Source organism: Acipenser ruthenus, chromosome 19 (genome assembly GCF_902713425.1).
Source record: "Acipenser ruthenus chromosome 19, fAciRut3.2 maternal haplotype, whole genome shotgun sequence".
Lineage (NCBI taxonomy): Eukaryota > Metazoa > Chordata > Actinopteri > Acipenseriformes > Acipenseridae > Acipenser > Acipenser ruthenus.
Genome location: NC_081207.1, coordinates 21,325,049 through 21,339,181, shown reverse-complemented (window position 1 = coordinate 21,339,181; position 14,133 = coordinate 21,325,049). Strand labels below are relative to the sequence as shown.

The following is a 14,133-nucleotide window of genomic DNA, read 5'->3' as shown; positions in this document are numbered from 1 at the left end:
CTAGTGGTGTACAGTGAGACAGTACATGGGGAAGAATGAGACGATGTGTGTGAGAGGCTGTGGCTAAGTGGCTGAGTGGATGCAGGAGCAGGGGTGATGCAGTGTGGTAATGAAACACACAGAGATTTGTAATCCTGTTTGGAAAGGACTTTATTTCTTTTTTATCCAGGTCTGGTGACCAAAACAATAAACCCCGGCAATACTCAACAATGTGTACTGCACGGGGTAAACAATAACGGGATTACAGTCCCAACTAATAAACACATTATCCGCACCAGCTCTGGAAACGTGTTTAGCCGTCTAGTAATATAACAAACAAGACAATTACAAACAAACAAAGCACAACACTCACAATACTCTTTCTCACAGGGTCTCTCTCAGTCCTTCTCGGTTCTATTTAAACGTAACCAATGCAAAGGAATATTGCGATTCTCCATCCCCTTTTATGCTGTCACACATGACCCCTTGGTAAACGAGTGCAACTGCCTCTCCAAGCTGCGGCTGCCACGTCGTTTCCCTTCCGGGTCAATGCGTTATTGCACCAAAGTCTCGCCCCCTTCCAGGCTGGCCTACTTCCCTTGAACCCTGGGAAAGAACTGTCAGAGCAGCCCATCCAAGGAAATCTGTTCTCACTGCTTAGCACCCTGACAGGTCGGGAGGGAGATATACAACCAAGAATCATTGTATTTCTGTCACATATCCCACCGCTCAGAGTGGAGCCGAAGGAACACTCGGCTGAATCTACCTTTCCCATTACTCCCCCCTCCCTGGAAAAATAATCTGCATTTTTATGGTCTTTCTCCGCATGGTGTACCATGTGGTACATGAAGGGTTGCAACGCCAGATACCACTAAGTTATCTGGGCATTGCTGTCCTTCATTGTGCTTAACCACTTGAGTGGGGTGTGGTTTGTGATAAGATCAAATTAATGTCCCAGCAGGTAATATCGAAAGGAGTGAGTAGCCCATTTAATGACCAAACACTCCTTTTCGACTACGGAGTAGTTGCGATCCCGAGGTAGCATCTTTTTACTGAGATACAGTATTGGGTGTTCTACTCTGTCTATCTTTTGGGACAAGACTGCACCCTTGCCCACATCCGACACATCGGTGTGGAGGATGAATCTCTTGGTGAAATCAGGTGTGATAAGAGTGGGGGTCTGGCACAGTTTACGCTTAATAGAATCAAACGCACCGACACTCAGCTGACCACTTAATTAAATTTGGATCACTCTTTTTAGTGAGGTCGACTAAAGGGTTAACAACTGTGGCATACTTGGGGATAAAGTGGAGGTAATAACTGGCTAATCCCAGTAGTGACCTCATCTGGGTCTTGGTTTTGGGGATTGCCTCGTTGACCAAAGCCTGGATTTTCCAAAGCCTAGAAAATCCCAAATATTGAGTTTCTGTCTTGGCAAACACACATTTTCTCAAGTTAGCTGTTAGCTGGGCTACCCTTAGAGACTGAAGGACGACTGTAACCCTAGCCAAATTCTCTCGCCAGGTGGAGCTGTAAATGACCACGTCATCAATATACCCTGCTGCATATTTATGATGTGGGTGTAAAACCTTGTCCATCAGTCTCTGAAAGGCAGCTGGCGCACCATGTAGCCAAAACGCCATGGTTGTGAAGTGAAACAGCCCTTCTGGCGTTGAAAATGCGGTTTTCTCTCTAGAACTACGGGTTAAAGGGATCTGCCTGTATCCCTTTGTCAGGTCCAGAGTCAAGATAAACTTTGCCTTTCCCAGTCTATCTAGCAGTTCGTTGACCCAAGGCATAGGGTACGCATCGAACTTGGCAATAGCTTTTACCTCCTGGAAGTCCACACAGAAGCGATTGGTGCCGTCTATCTTGGCCACTGTGACAATTGACTGCACCACTTGCCCCTGGAAGGCTCTATCACCCCAAGTTCAAGCATGTCCCATACCTTTGCAAACGCCACCTCGTCGACTTTCTGGAATCCGATATGGTCCCTCTCATACTGTGACGCCTGAGGGAGAGACAATGTTATATTCAACCAAGTTACTCCTCAATAAGCTTACGCAATTCCCGTTGCTGATCTGGAACCAATTGTTCCCCCACTGAAATTATTTTAGTGCTAGGAGTCTCTGGACAAGGGCCTAAATCATCCTCTACATTGCCTGGGGCTATACATAAGACCTCCCTTGCCTGCCAGGGCTTTAATAAATTGACATGATAAATTTCACGTTCATTATGGTGATCAGGCTGTCTAATTTCATAATTCAGCTTTCCTATAGCCCGAATCACTTCATATGGCCCCTGCCATTTAGCACATAATTTCGATTCTGAGGAGGGAAGCAATAGCATTACCTTGTCTCTTGGTCGAAAGGTTTGAATTAGTGCATTTTTGTTATAATGCTACTGTTGCCGGTGCCGAGCTGATTTGAGGTTTTCCAGGGCCAAACGACCGACCAAATCTAGGCGATCTCTTAGTAGGAGCACATGCTTCACTACGTTTTTGGACAAGCCTTTGTGCTCTTCCCACCCCTCTCTCAACACATCGAGGATGCCGCGAGACTGTCGGCCATACAAGAGCTCGAAGGGGGAGAACCCTGTTGAGCTCAGCAGCACCTCTCTCACTGCAAAAAGGAGTTAGGGAAGAAGCAATGTTTTTGCTCTTGTGTTACAAAACGTCTCAGCATCTGCTTCAAGGTCTGATTAAATCGATCCACCAAACCGTCCGTCTGTGGATGATAAACAGATGTATTTTTTATATTTTATATACCTGCTGTAACGTGTTAGACAAAAAGTTGGTTCGATGATCAGTCAAAATCTCCTTGGGGATCCCTACTCTAGCCATAATCTGCACTAACTCTGTGGCTATTGCAGCGGCACTAGTGGAACTCAATGGATCTGCCTCCGGATATCACGTTGCATAATCTACCACTACTAATATATGCATATACCCAGAGTCAGAAGGTAGCAAAGGGCCCACTATGTCCATTGCAATGTGTTCAAAGAGAGTGGGAATAATCGGCAGTGGACAAAAGGGGCGGGACGCACTTGACCCAGCGCTACTCGCTGGCAGTCTGGGCATGTGGCTACATATTTTGACACATCAGTATGAAGACCTACCCAATAGAATCGAGCCAATATCCGAAGCTGGTGCATGATATCCCCGCAAAAGGGATGTCATGCACCAGCCTCGTGACCTCGGTCCGACAAGACGGGGGAACCAATAATTGTGTTACAGGCTGTCCTGTGTCCATGGCTAGATTTACCCTATATAGTAATTGCCCCTTGATACTGAAGTGTGGAAATACTAGAGCCCCAGCACCATCAACATCCTTACCTTCAATAGAAAGGACCTGCTCCCGAACGTGCTCTAGTGATGGGTCATTATGTTGGCCCCACACTATGTCCATGCTTGAGTACCACATGTCCGGTATATTGAGAGGGGTTGGAGTAGCATCTGCCCTGAATGGCCAAGTAACCTCGCCCTCTCGGTCACATTGCGTTCCAACTCCCTTTGACTGGCATTTGTTACCATCCGAGCGCTCTCCCACCAGACCCCATCTTTGTCTCAGTGATGCTCCCTCCCATTTTGCGGTCCTTGTCTCTATATTTGTTTTTCTAGGATGGAAAATAGGAGAAAACATTTCAGCTTGAAAAGGCAACACATCACCAATTAGTTCCCTTTTCTTTTCTTCTGCCACGTTTACGTGTGCGGGTGAGACTGCCATTATTTGCATTAATTATTTGAATTTTGGCCAGTCTCGGTCCAGAATAACTGGGTGTGGCAACCTTTCCGCCACCCCTACTACCAGGTGACGTTTTATCGGTCCTACCGATAAATATACTTTTAGTGTGGGGTATGTCGCTGTGTCTCCATGGATACAGGAGATGGCCATCTTACCTTGTGGCCGCCACGACACACCGCCCAAGAGAGCTGTTCTAATCAAGGTTTGCTCGCACCCTGTGTCCACTAATGTGTGGGTTTTCACATTTCCTAGAACCACATCAATCATACAAGGCCCCTCCCAACCATTTTCTCCACGCTTACCTATCTCAGGTGCCCAATTATACGCGGCCACGTCACACTCCATGGCAGCGGGGCATGACCTGGTCAGATGTCCCGGTTGGTTGCATCTAAAACAAGTTGGAGGGACAGAGGGTGCAATGGTTAAATATTTGTCCCGTTGCTGGTATGGCAGGGGCAGGGGCAGCACCTCTACCCCAGCTGGGGGCCAACCTTGTACCAAGCTCTCAGTTACTTAATTGAACCCTTAACTGAACTAATAATTCGCTTAATTTGACCTTTTAAATAGTGTAGCTTATAAAAAAGTTGGAGAATTTAAGTTCCTTATACCATTTTATACCTAAATTGAAATCTCCATCTGTTTAAAATAATTATAAAGCTCAGATTAGGCAAATTATTAGTTCAATTTAGGGTTCAATTATGTAACTGAGCGCTTGGTTGGAACAAAAACCAGCAGGGCAGTGGTCCCCCAGGACCAGGATTGAGAACCACTGCCTTAGATATAACTGTAACTCAATTACAAATTCAAAGTGACAATTAGCCAATTGGCTTTCTGTCTGACCTAGAACTCTACCACTCCAGTAAATCTCAGTGTCTTTTAACAAATGTCAAGGTCATAAACCTCTCTCAAAATATCAATTCACTAACTGGGATTTTCTCTGGCAAAAGAACAATGGCTGTAATACATGTATGGCCCCTTCACATTTCAATGTTTCCTAAATCAACTTCAAAAGAGAAGTTTCCCATCTGGCGTCTTGTGTGGCCAGAGAACACTGGACTTGGCAATTTGGCCCTAACGCTTTCTTCATTTACTGATGGGATATCTGGAATTTCTGGCAAGCACACACAAAGCTGATTTCATAATCATTATCCTCATTCTTTACTTTCAGTACTTTTCCAATGTGTGCAGGGAGTCAGGAGATAAATGATCGCCAATTGTCTCATTAGCTCCTGACTACCTGCTATATAAGATCTAACCTTCAGAGTGTGGACGGAGGGTTGGAGGAGAGAGAATGAAAGCCAGGAGATGATTGCTACCAGTGTCAGTATTGCTGAAGGCATTCTTTAGTACAGTTTATTTATATCTTGGCTTTGTTTGGCCCACGTGCCTTTTCATTTTGTGTTTAAGAATCTGTTTTGTTTTGCTTACTTTGATTCTTCTTTAATAAATACACTGCTATGGCAATTTAAGCCCCGTATTTGCCTGTGTGTCCGTAATGCTTCCTGGCCCGTGACGTCACCACACCTGCACACTGCAACCACTCTGCCACAGGACACCATCTCACTCTGCCCCAAACTTTTGTCTCTCTGTACCCCACCAGGACTTTCTAGATTGAAATCGAAATTGCCATTCTTTATGCTCATTGATTTCACCCATCAAATCATTGTCTTGTTGTGTAATTTCCAGATTGATGTTTACTTTTCTTTTTTCTTGTAGTCTTGAAAGTTTACTAGTGGTTTTTACTGATTTCTGTCAGAAGTTTGGACCTCTATGACTAGTTTGGGAGGATGGCCTCCACCTAATGTCGGCTCTTCTTTAACAAGAAGACATGAAGAGTCCCGTCAAGAGAAGATTGCACTGTGGAGGACTAGGTTTTAGCTGTTGGGCAAGTAGTGTGCTATAGAAATGTGAAATATGCTTCCAGACTGAACAGAGCTTGCGTGGGGTTGTTAACACTGAGCAACTAGTAAACAAAGTTGTAGAGAAGGTATTACAATTAAACTGTTGCTGTTGCATCCCTTACTGCTCCTGTGGTGAAGGTCACCATGTCAAATGTCCCTGCTTTCATTAAAAATGAGCAGATCATTTATGAACTGTCAAACTATCCCTTTAGGATGTAAGACCCCCAAAGTGAAGCATGTTAAGTATTATATCATTATCATATCAGTTAAAACTGTCCAAATTTAAGAGAATGGCATGTGGGACAGGCCACAGGCTGCTGTCTCCACTGTCACTGGGCAGTGAGGAGGACGAGGAGTGCATGGACAATCAACAGTATTTATCTGAAGAATATGGAGACATGATTCAAGTTCCACAAAATAGCAATGACTGATGCTGTATGCATTACACATGGAGAGATTTTCAAAAATATGACTAGCCACCAAGCCAATATTTTACAACAGCTTGAATTGAACGTCAATTTACTGTAAAAATGTAGGGTATTTTTAACATTAGTTTGTTGTAATGATTATGTTTTTGTGGATTTTCTAGTAATTGTGTATATTATTATATCAATTATTATAAACATACTATTGTTATTGGGATAGTTATTTCCTTAAAATATAAATGGGTATAAATGTATGTATGTTTCTATGTCTGTATGTATAATAAATACAGTATGTGTATAAAATGTTAATTTCCTTCCAACATGTTTTGAGAAAAGAAGAAAAAAACCACTTACACAGACGAAACGGGAACCAGTGCTAAAATTTCTAGTGCTAATAACAGGCATGAATTTAAAAACCTTGGTCAACACTCTACGTTCTAACACAAAATGCCATGCAAGGAATGCCATTACAGGAAGTTTGTGAGACTGTATTGTCCTTATCGTGCCATGATATCTGGATTATAGATCTGAAACTGCCATCCAAGTTTCAGAAAAGATTACACAAAGCGAATGTGTAATACAGTAAACAATTGGAGTGACTCAATGACTGGCACACACAGCACATTGCACGACTTGTCTTCTATTGGTATTTGTTGTTTGCCTTAGTTTTAAGCAACATGCTCCAATTCTTCTCTAGGAATGTGCTACGCCTGCCTCCGTGGCAACCTGTCACCAACAGGCAGTACTGACCTGTGCAAGCATTCTACAGCAATCTGCCAGTATTACTTGTGGAAAATTAGACAGAGCCCTCTTCTGGACACATGGGGGTACTGTTGCTTCACCTCTCAGGTGGACTGCAGTACACGGCTCTTCAGTGCCTTCGTCACTGACACTCACTTCCTGGAGATGGTTGCTACCTGGTTCCAAGCGTTTTGAATGTTTTCGGCGTTCACTTTTTTTAAAGGGAAGAACAACTAATTAAAAAGAGAGAACTCTCTTAAATGAGGGGAATTTCTATCATTCTTATATTCCAGTATGAAGTTACGTGCAGCTTATCCCAGCGTATGTTCTAAAATTATTATTTTCACTATTTTTAAACAATAATACTAGTAGTAGATCATATTAATGAAAAAGACGTGGAGTAACTGACACCGATTTATCATTCTGCTAAATATTTTACCAGCTTTACTTCATTGTTCCCCGTATGGACACATTACCTCAGAATGTACTATCATATATTTTATTTCAATAAAAATCAAATGCCTTTTTATACGAAACTTGAAATGTGTTTTTATTTAAAGGTGTAGTGCCCCATAAAGTGGTTACCGTTTAAAATCATGTTTAAAATAGTCCTGGGAAACTGGATTCGGACTGGTATTTTAGTCGCCCCTGAGTGAAAGTAATATTAACATGTTTTGATCCGATCGCCGCGCGTTTACACTGCCATTTCTGAGCAGGATCAAACCCTACTGATGCATTTGATCCGGATCAGAAATGGCAGATGCGCCTATTGGTTGAGGCACAGCACAGAGTTGAATGCAGTGTCAGGTGAATCTTCTAAGTGAAACGATTACACACCTAATACAATTAAACACAAATATTTATCTGCAATCGAGTATACTCTCCTCTCCTGCAGTGCACTGGTGCAGCTGTAACTGCTATTAATATATTAATGAATTAACCAAGGTGTTCTATTTACACAATTGGCTAAAACAAACAAATACAGGTGAATTAAATATAAATCAATACTGAATCGTTTAATTTTGTCCCCACCAGTGGTACTTCTGTCAGCGCATGTTTGGTATTTTAAGTGATGCTTCTCCAAGAGCTGTAATTATCACTGAGCCTGGAAAAAAGTCTCCGGTCTCTGTCCTTATATTTCTGCATGCAACACAATTGACTACTCACCTATGCTTAAGTTGCTCTTTTCCTTCCTCTGTCAAGGCTTTTGATGCTTTGGCATCTCCTTGTGTCTCAGGGTGTATGTCCTTCCTGTTGCAGTTGTTGACTCCACTGATGTCAGAACATCCCCCATGTCTACAATAAATTGATCTGGATGGTGTGGGAAACAGAATGATCGTGCTGGTTCATTCGGGGGCAGGAAGTTAATTTCAGCCTCCCGTTTCTTCTGATCAGCAGACACCACCAGCGACTGTCATACTGAACAGTAACATATCTTTTCACGTGGTCAAATGGTAGGACATCCTCTTCGACAGTGATTGATTCTTCTCTTTGTTTTGTTGACTGGGAGAACTCTCGTAATGGACTTTTGCTTTGGAAAATGGTTGAAAGAAGTGGAGATGCTGTGTGCCAGGCACAGTTCTTACCTTGAGGAATTGTTGCTCCAGAAAATACTGCTCAGCTTGCCATTGCGCTATCGTGAAGTATTCTACTTCACGAGCAGGAATGTTGTCTTTTGCAAACCTGTACAATTGGTGTTCTTTTGCATGTACATGTGGAGTCTGGATCTGGTCATGGTATGGATAGCAAACTGGCTTTTGTTGCCATTCTTTTAATGGTTCCTCAACACCTGTAATTTGAAGAAACGATAGGCCCTTGAAAGATTGCAGAGAACAAGCTGTTTTTGTTGGTGCTCCCTCCTTCCCGACTCTATTGTAAACAGAAACAAAATCTTTCTTTCCAGCCATGAGTCGACTAACATCTTCGCTCTTGTAGAATAATTTTACCATTTGAGCAATCTCCTCTGTTAGCGTTCTCCCCCCACATACATTGTCACTCCATTCCTCTTGGTTAATTCTGGCATTCCCCTTAAACAATGCAAATTACCCATAATTTCTTATTTGATAACGATGTGGCGTTTGTTGAAAAAGCACACTAAATCACAAACAAAGAAATAGTTTTTGTTAAAACACTTTAATAATGTGTACGGTCAGGTTCCCTTTCAATTAAATGAAGGTAAGTAGAGACATGAGCAAAGTTTTAAAATATTTAAATAATTTATTATAAAAAAAAAAACACACATTAGAATTTAAAACAGATTAAGAGGCCAAATAATATTGCAAATTAAGCAAAGATTTTACACAGGTGCAGTACAAGAATTCACCACTAGGAGGCCACCAGAATCCACACCAGCCCGGACTAAAGGAGATATAAAATGGTAATATTTTAGTTTCAAGTGCCGTCAGAGAATATACAAATTATAGTCTCAAGTGCCACAAGGCGGACAGGAGTTAGCAGTGCTATTCACATTAGAACAAAGTGAAACCAACTAAAATAAAAATGTGATCACAAAAAAAAGTTTACCACAGTAACAGCATAGCAAAGTGTAGTAAAGGATAGTGAAAGCATGGTTAAGCATAGGTTATCATTGTAAAGCCCAGAAAAGTATGGTAAGGCATATAATAAAGCATGGGAATAGTAATATAATAAAGCAACAGTAGAATTTACTGTGGTCAACTTATATAAGGGGAGTTATGTAGTTATATATACATTGCCCTTCCAAAAGTTTTAGGACAATAGCCTTGAAACAGAATGACTGTGGTGGGACTTTTATTGCTCCTCCCTCAAACCCCTCACTAAACTTACTAAAGAAAATGCAATCTTCTTTTTAAAAAGATTTCAAGCCTTTCCCCAGAATGTTATCCATTATCTAGGAATACAAAAAGATTTTATTTTGTTAACCAGTTCAATGACAATAAATACACAGTTTGGAAAACAAAAACAAAAAAACATACATGTTTGGAAACAAGAAGTCCTCTATCTATGTTTTGTTCAATTTCCATTTCCATTTAATTTGTACACTGTGTTAATCTCAGCTACACCGTCTAGAAACAACAGCGGCTGTTCTTACCACATGATGTAAGATCATCTGTCGCGACAGATTTTATGACAGTCACTACGCGTTCTAGATTATATTATATGTCTCTACCGTTAATTAAATAGAGGCTGGTTGCTTTATTGGTTGCTGTCAGGTAACCATATTCTTTTTTGATTGTTTGTTAATTTTTTTTTGGAGGGCTGTTGTTTGTGAAATGCAAGAGATTCATTCCACTCCACTAGTGGCAATGCTCTTTAATCCACAAAAGGGGTGTTCCTAAAGGTAAGAAATAACTGTGAAATTTGATTATGTCTGGAGATTGGTATATTCAAGAACATTTTTTTCATTCACATTGTTTTCAACTTAATTTCTAGCTAATTAATGACTGATTAATTTCAAAGTATTAGAATTTACCGTCATGTTGCAGTAGTCAAAAAGGGTCCCTTCATTTAATTTGGATAGGAAACCAAAAAAATGAAAACAGATAAGGAAGGAGACCCTTACTGACTGCTGCACCCTGACACTGTGAAATCAGGCTTTTGGAAGAAAAGACTGTTGCATGAAACAAACATGAATGTGTTGGACTCTGCAGGGCAGAATTGACCTTTGGGTATTCATTTAATATTGTGTACATCCTTTAAGCATGTGGATAGACGCTAATAAAGAGCTACTTTATATGCCAGTTAAAATAATTTGAATTAAGTAAGAAACTAAGTAATAGAGTCCCCATTGCACTGTTGATATATAACGCATATCACCATTTAAACTAAAAATGAAACCCACAAAAAACTAAATATCTTTACAGAAAATAAATGTTTGTTTTTATTTAAAACATAGCCATTTAATTATGTGGGTTTGTTTCCATGGCAACAATACAGCACATAATACGCAGTAATACTGTTCCAACGGAAGATTAGGCACAATAGAGGAAAATCCCTTCGTCAGTCACATGTTTTTCTTCTGACTGAAGTAGATTTCAGTCTGACATGGTTACAGTACAGCAGTCATTGACAATGACAATGAATACACTCAAGACCTTCACAATGGCTTCATCAATAAACACATGTAATTAAGAGATGATAAGGTCAACCTTAAACAGACTATGGCTATTTTGAGGTGAACAAACAAAGGAATTCTATTTCTTTGCTCCAGTGAAATGGTAAACTTTGGCGATATGTAATTGATTCAAAGATAATCTGACTGTTGTTATTTTAGCAACACCAGAGCTTGAAGTGGTTGGAGCTAACACAATCATTTTGTAAATTTTCCACGCCATACACATCCATTCACTAAATGGGTCTCCAAATGTGCTATTGTGAAAGAAACATGACATCTGGCACAAACTTGCTTCAAAGAATCGCTGTCTGACACTTCCTTGGTTTGTTCATCAATGCTCTGGTCTGTTAATGGTTCTACTTGTGATTCCTGAGGATAATGTACTGGTAGTATGTCATAAATGGCTAGTTTCACAGATGCTATTTATCACTAATCTTGGACTACCAAGCAAGGTAGTCCCTGATTTGGGCTAATCAGTCTGTGAATCTAGCCAGAACTTTTTGGGGGTGAAAAAGCAGTCCAGTCTCAGTGCCCTGGGGTGCAAGGTCATCTGCAGGAGGATCACAGAGTCCTGGCAATGGAAAAACCCCTTGGATAACTGACCTGCAGTTAGCATTGTCACACTAGAAGTCAAGGCTGACTACCTGCACTTCCACGTCAGGTCAAGCCCTTTAAATCCCTTCTAATATTAACCCTCCCACTCTCTAAACGTCAGCCTGTTTGCAATTGCCAACAGTGATCACCAATGTATTTATTTTCTCTCATCCGCCAGCACACTGAACATCTCTCCCACCCATTGCATCTAAATTTACCTCCCTGACAAAAACGGTGCTGAATAATGGATGCTGTGTATTCAGCACAACTCTCCGGATCAGGAAACCTGATCACACTCTGTTGCTGATGTCCAGTGTTGCGGTAACTGGAGAGCGATGAGCTCACCTTGAAATCTGGCAGGTATCAGATATGGGATGAGCTATCCTTGCTCTCATTGGCTGCTCAATCAGGCCAGTGGGAATGGGCTGGGGTATAAAGGCGAGGGAGACTGAAAGTGAGGATAGAAAAAAAAAAACATTTCTACTTTACCCATTAAAACTCAATGACATGACTCAGGACAACTTCAGGATTCATCAGCAAGATATTGTGGATTAACTGGAATAGAGAATGGCAACCTTCATTCCAGTGAGTATCTGGTCAGAGGCATGTTAAGCTTACCTTGCTGATGAAGCCTGTTTTATTTCCTTTCTTCAGATCTTGTTTATTCTCCTTCCATATAAAAATGAGGTGTGAAAAATAGTGGCACTGCAGTATAACTAAATAACAACTGCTTTGATATGGCAATTTAAGATCACAAAAAAAACCATTAACTACATTTTGCGATCACTGCATGTTTATTTAACTGTATTTTAAATATATTACATTAGTGCAAACCGCACTGTACAGCTCCTGTATTCTACAGCAACTATTTCTCCCTCTTCCTTCTTCTGTATACCTTGCTTTATTCTGCCACTAGAATAAACTTTGTTCCCTTTTAAAATCCTGTATTTATTTGCTCTCTGTTATCATATGAATATGGTATATGCGCTGCAGTAGTTGGTATGCAATTGAATAATGCTATTTCATGTGATCCAATACCCAGCAAACAATATTGTGACTCTATAACAAGGTTAACTTTCTGTACCTTTAGAATTGGTATAAATTCTGGAGACGTTAAGCATACCTCCTCAAATCCTACATATTTAAAGGTACAGTTATATATGATATTGTGCCTTATCAGTCTTGTGTGGGACACAATACAGCTAATATTTCAAGTGCAGTACATTTTTAACAATGGTCTGATATACAGGTACTAGGCTTTTTTTTCTTAGCATAGAACACCTAGCTTTAGTTTCCACTAGCTTATTTTTTTTTTTCCAGAAATGTATACCAAATACTGGCGTTGAGCTGTAATGGTAAATAGATGATGCAGTGCAATATACCCAATGCTAACTGTATAACAGTAGTCATGCATCTTCACCACTTAGTAAGTCGCTCCTCTATCCTCCTCTCCCTCTCCCCGGCAGTGTGCCTCTTGCTATGGGAACAGTGGACCTCTCCAGCTCTTCGGAATGGGCCGCACAGGAGGCTACCTCTCCTTGCTCTCGTACCACGGGCCGACGGGAGGGCCCCGTCCACGCCTCGTCTACCACACACCCCGACTGACACTGCGCCAGATCTGCCGGCTCATCCGCATGATGAGGCAGGTCCGGATCAAGGAGGCGGCCAAAGCAAGCGCGGCTCAGTAAGCTTACACACACACACACCCTCCTGATGTACATATCTGGATGCACAACAGACTCTAGTACAGCAATAATACATCTTAAAAATAGATAGACATTGTGCTTGGTATTTGTGCAGTTATGCAATCCTGCTGCATCTCTCAAATTCAGATAACTAGACAGCAGGTATATCTATCCTTTTACTATGCATACTGATGCACATGCATACTGTTTTTTGTCTATGCATGCATACACATACACACAATAAACTTCTTCCTGGCGACCAGCACACCAGACTACCTGTCAGAGATCTTTCTCTCTATTAAGAACGGCTCTTTATCAAGGCCATTCTACTCAGTCCATTTTGTGTTTGTAAATATGGATTAAATCTGATCATCCCATTACACCAATTTCTTTGTCTTCATCTTTTAATCCAGGATTTATGTAAATGAATCTCTTGCTACTTAAAAAAGGGGGCAACTACAAATATGTGTGCTTGCTTTTTATATCTGTCATTGCCTGACTGTGCCTCTGAGTATCGCTCTTGTATCTGTTCCAGGATCCAGGCCCCTGGTCTCTCAGCTCCAGCCCCCCCGGTGGCAATGACCTCTGAGAAGCACTGCCTGTCCTCGTGTTTCCGGCATCACCGCAGTACCAACATCAAGCGTGTGGGGTGAGCCCTTCAGCGGGGCCAGACCATAAGGGGGTCCCGATTCATGGAGCCTGAAGACTCCCTCCTCCTGAAGCACAGAGAGGATAGACAGATGCAGTTTCCTCAGGTGCAGTTGCTCCCTCCTCTCCCTTCCAGTGCAGGCGTAGATAGATGCAAGCTCTCTGTGCATGCTCTCTCTCTCAACCCTTCATGCACTCACTCTGGGTGCTCATCGGATTGAGAACTCAAAGCTCCAGATCCCTCACGGGGTCCAAATGAATACAAAGTGTCTTCTTCTGTGGCAAGCTGTGAATCAATGACATCCCAAGACCTAGGACTTGCAT

General features: G+C 41.6%; 1 long non-coding RNA gene across 1 annotated transcript; it reads right to left on the bottom strand.

Annotated features, from left to right (window-relative positions):
* Positions 1-282: 282 nt before the first annotated feature.
* On the bottom strand, positions 283-8,226 carry LOC131698726 (uncharacterized). The gene is made up of 3 exons (XR_009307728.1): positions 7,957-8,226; positions 4,025-4,110; positions 283-3,594 (listed from the first exon to the last, which is right to left on the bottom strand). It is a non-coding gene; the product is annotated as an uncharacterized LOC131698726 (long non-coding RNA).
* Positions 8,227-14,133: the final 5,907 nt, after the last annotated feature.